The sequence below is a fragment of the Mastomys coucha genome, unplaced genomic scaffold (genome assembly GCF_008632895.1).
Source record: "Mastomys coucha isolate ucsf_1 unplaced genomic scaffold, UCSF_Mcou_1 pScaffold17, whole genome shotgun sequence".
Taxonomy (NCBI): domain Eukaryota; kingdom Metazoa; phylum Chordata; class Mammalia; order Rodentia; family Muridae; genus Mastomys; species Mastomys coucha.
The window spans coordinates 13,281,216-13,285,250 of record NW_022196899.1 but is presented as its reverse complement, the minus strand read 5'-3'; the positions used below and the strand labels follow the sequence as shown (position 1 = coordinate 13,285,250).

Here is a 4,035-nt window from a genome sequence, read left to right as displayed (position 1 = left end):
AAAAAAAAAAAAAAAAAAAAAAAAAAAGAAAAGAAAAGAAAAGTGAACGCTAAAATCAAGTATCGTGAAATGCTCCTTAATTTTTTTTTTCTGGATGTGATGAAGCAAGCTTTAAATCCTGCACTTACGAAGTGGAGGGAGGATCAGAACTTCTACAGACCATTCTCGAGCACAAAACGAGGTTTTCCACCAGAAGGGGTTACATCAGACGGATCGCAAAACAAAAAGTTTGACTGCAGATCTCTTAAGTTTCCGTAGGGAGACTAGAAAGTTCAGAGCTGCCAGCCGGTTTTTCGGACACCAGGTGAACAGGTTAGACGCCCGGGGCCACCCCGCTCCTTGCCCCAGCCCCGGAGCCGGCGAGGGCGCAACGCCGACCGCGGGGGATGGGAGCCAGGCCGGCGGCGGCCCGCGGAGTTCAGCAGGCCAGGCGCGGGCGGGCGGGCGAGCCGTAGGGCTGCTCCCCGCTCGGGGATCCCGCGGCCTCCGTCCCGCTCGCCGGCCTCCCGCGCTGCTCCCCGTGCCCTCCCTAGTCCGCAACGCCGCCGCCCTTCAGCTCCGGGTGGTAGCCATTCCCCACCTCGCCAACCGCTTTTCCGACCCGGGCCCCCACTCACCTCAGCTGCGTAGCAGCCCTCACCTTCCCAGCGACTCCAGCCTTCCAGATTGGCTGTCCCGGGACCTTATGCCAATCAGCCAATCCCCGCCCCTGGCCCAGCTCATGATGACCAATGAGCGGCTCGCTGGGGCCCGGGGGCGGGCTCAGGAGCGGCGGGGGCCGAAGGCGTGTCTGCTCCCCGGCCAGGCCGGGTTACCTTTCCCGGTCTTTGTGCGCACGCGCGGGGCCCAGTAAGGGGCGTGTGCTTTCTCGAGGACCACGCTTTGTCTTCTGTGCTTCTTCTGCCCTGGACCCTTGGGTGTAGGAAGACCCACCTTCCGAGTGAAGTCTCAAGTGTGTGCCCGCTGCAAGAAGCTGGATCCTTAGCCTAGCCTAGCCTAGCCTGTGCCGATCCCTTCTCATCCCACGTGGGGACTTGTGTCTGTCTGCCAGGGCGATCTGTTTCCTGGCCTCCCATCCGGGATGTGTGTCCTGGAGGAGTGTAAGGCGCCTCTCAGAGGGGGATGGAGACTTCCTCCTGCCGTCGGTTCCCCCTACCCCGAAGTCTGCCTAATTGCCGCGCGTACTTTTTAAGGGAAGGGTTATTCTAGATTTCGAATAACCTAGTCATAGAAAATATGATCAGTCTGTGTCAAGTTAGCTATAAGCAGCATGGTACCGTTTGTGGGGGGGTGCGATAAAACAAGAATATGGAGGGAAAGCCTATCTGTATTTCACGAGGCCGCTCCTTAGCTGGGCGTGGCGGCTCATGCAATGTAACCCGAGCAGTTTGAAGTTGGAGGCTGGCGGATCCAGAGTGACAGGCCAGCGTACCCCACCAGAAAACCAAACCCCACCAGAAAACCAAACTCCAAAACAACCCGGAAGAGGGTGGGAGAGTTAAGGTGGGAAGTGGGCACCGGCTGTTGCTACTTTGCCTTCTCTCTTACCCTGTCATTCGTGGGCAGACATTGGAGCGCTGGTGATCTTGCCCCGATGGCCTAAATTCCTCCTGACTACTGCTTTGTATTTCATCAAGAGCTTCAATCCAGTTACTCAACAACCGTTTGTTGGGAGCCCACTATGACAGTACAAAGATTTTTTTTTTTTTTTTTTTTTTTAGGATTTCAACCACACCCTGAGTGAGCCTACCATATAACAGGGAGATCAAAACAAGGTTAACGCAGGGCGATGGTGGCGCACGCCTTTAATCCCAGCACTTGGGAGGCAGAGGCAGGTGGATTTCTGAGTTCGAGGCCAGCCTGGTCTACAGAGTGAGTTCCAGGAAAGCCGGGGCTATACAGAGAAACCCTGACTCAAAAAACCAAACAAACAAACAAACAAGGTTAAGATATATGATCAAGTGTTATAATGTAAGTACAAAAGAGCCTGACAGGCTATGACCAAGGCTGGGAGAGAGACGCCTGAGAGAACAGTTCAGTGCTTGGTCTCAAGCTTGATGAAAAGACAAACGCTGAATTGAACTGGTGGGGACCACAGACCAGGGCAACCATTCCCAACGGCCCGTTGCTTCTGAAATACTTGCAGGATTTACTGCTAAGCTAATAGTTGCTTCAGAGCCTGTCCGTGGTGGGTCACGCCTTTAATCCCAGCACTTGGGAGGCCAGCCTGGTCTACAAAGTGAGCTTCAGGACAGCCAGGGCTACACAGAGAAACCCTGTCTTGAAAAACCAAAAAAAAAAAAAGTTGCTTCAGGATCCCTGATCACCAGTTGTGTGACCCACAGGTGACTCTCAGCTGCATGACACCACACAGGCCTATGTGATTGTCTATGTTTAAGAAGAATCTGATGGCTTAAGACCTGGTTTTTTGTGTTTTCTTTACAACTCCCCCTTCCTTCCCACCTTGCTTTACCCTCACGTGCCCTGGAGTGGCCCCGAACTTTTTGACAATCTGGATGAAGGCGCGATGACTTAAACCCGAGTAATTTCGTCACAAATTATTGTTTCTCCCCCAAAATGGAATCATTTCTAAGAACTCCGACCAAGCTGTGTGCCATCTCATTCAATACTATAACACAAGGAGCCTATCAACGTGGTGCCTGGTACCAAACCCTGGTGAAGGAGAAGGATGGTTTGAAATATGTCCAGCCAGGATCTAATCTAGAAAAAAAGACCTGCACTTGTTATGCTTTTACACATTTAAGGCTTGCTTTTTGAAAGAAAAAAAATTTTTACTTTTATAGAAAAGTGCCAAGGGGTAGGAAAAAGTTCTGGCCTTACCTCCCCCAGTATTCCCCAATCTTACATTACTGTGATACATTGACAGAATTAGAAATCCTACACTCATACGTTACTACTATACTGGCTGATTTTATATCAACGGGACACAAAGTTATCGAGCAGAAGGAGCCTCCGTTGAGAAAACAACTGTACAATCCAGCTGTAAGACATTTTTCTCACTTAATGATCAGTGGTGGAGGGCACATGGTGGATGGTACCATTCCAGGGCTGGTAATCCTGTGTTTTATAAGAAACCATGCAGAGCAAGCCATGGGAAGCAAGCCAATAAGCAGCACCCACCATGGCTTCTGCATCAGCTCCTGTCTCCATGTACTTGCCCTGCTTGAGTTCCCATCCTGACTTCCTTTGAACATCAACAATGAAAACGTAAGCTGAATAAACCTTTCCTCCCCAACTTGCTTTTTGGTCCTGGTGTTTTGTTGGAGCAATAGAAACCCTAACTAAGACAATTATGGATAAAAACTCCAGACTCTGTTCAGGTTTTATTAATGCAAGGATGGCACCACACATGGCACTTAGTCATCAAATCACCTTTGTCTACTCGCCTCTTTTTTATCTTATTCTTCATGAGTGTGACATGACTGTTACAGTTTTGAGACATACAGTCAGATATTTTGTATAATGGTCCTAGATTTGAAATTGTCTGGCATTTTTTAATATAATTAATCTATGATTATAAGACTTGAGGAAAAAGCTACATATGAAGATATTTGACTCATACAATACCCACAAGAACATGTTACCCTCTCTCTCTCTCTCTCTCTCTCTCTCTCTCTCTCTCTCTCTCTCTGTGTGTGTGTGTGTGTGTGTATGTGAGTGTGTGTGTGTGTGTGTGTGTGTGTGTGTGCGCGTACGTTCTGCACGTGTTTAAGACAAGTCCTTAGCCCTGCCCCCATTTCAGAGGACTATAGGATGAAGTCTCAACTCCTGAAAGAGTATACCCGAGTACATTAGCACATACAGTTTGGGAATTTTATTATCAGAAATTTTTTTCTCATTTATTTATAGTCAATCATTAATGTAGACTTACACACACACACACACACACACACACACACACACACACAAATATGTGTTGTTTTAACTTTATCCTGAGATTTTTATTTCTTTGCACAAAGCCCTCATGGAGCTCTTCTAGGTTGGCTTGTGTGGCCCTTTTGTTTTTCGCTTATG

At 48.7% G+C, this 4,035-nt stretch overlaps 1 protein-coding gene across 3 annotated transcripts in view; it reads right to left on the bottom strand.

Annotated features, from left to right (window-relative positions):
• The window catches only part of Mtfr1 (mitochondrial fission regulator 1), a 34,593-nt gene extending 32,936 nt beyond the window's left edge, over nt 1–1,657 (bottom strand). Inside the window, exon 1 of one of the 3 annotated variants that reach the window (XM_031376412.1) lies at nt 1,549–1,657. The gene's annotated coding sequence lies outside the window, so the exon portion shown is untranslated. Of the gene's footprint in view, nt 1–128; nt 430–617; nt 795–1,548 lie in introns of those variants that run through there. The other 2 variants (XM_031376413.1, XM_031376414.1) reach the window with 2 other exon arrangements.
• Between the last annotated feature and the right edge of the window lie 2,378 nt (nt 1,658–4,035).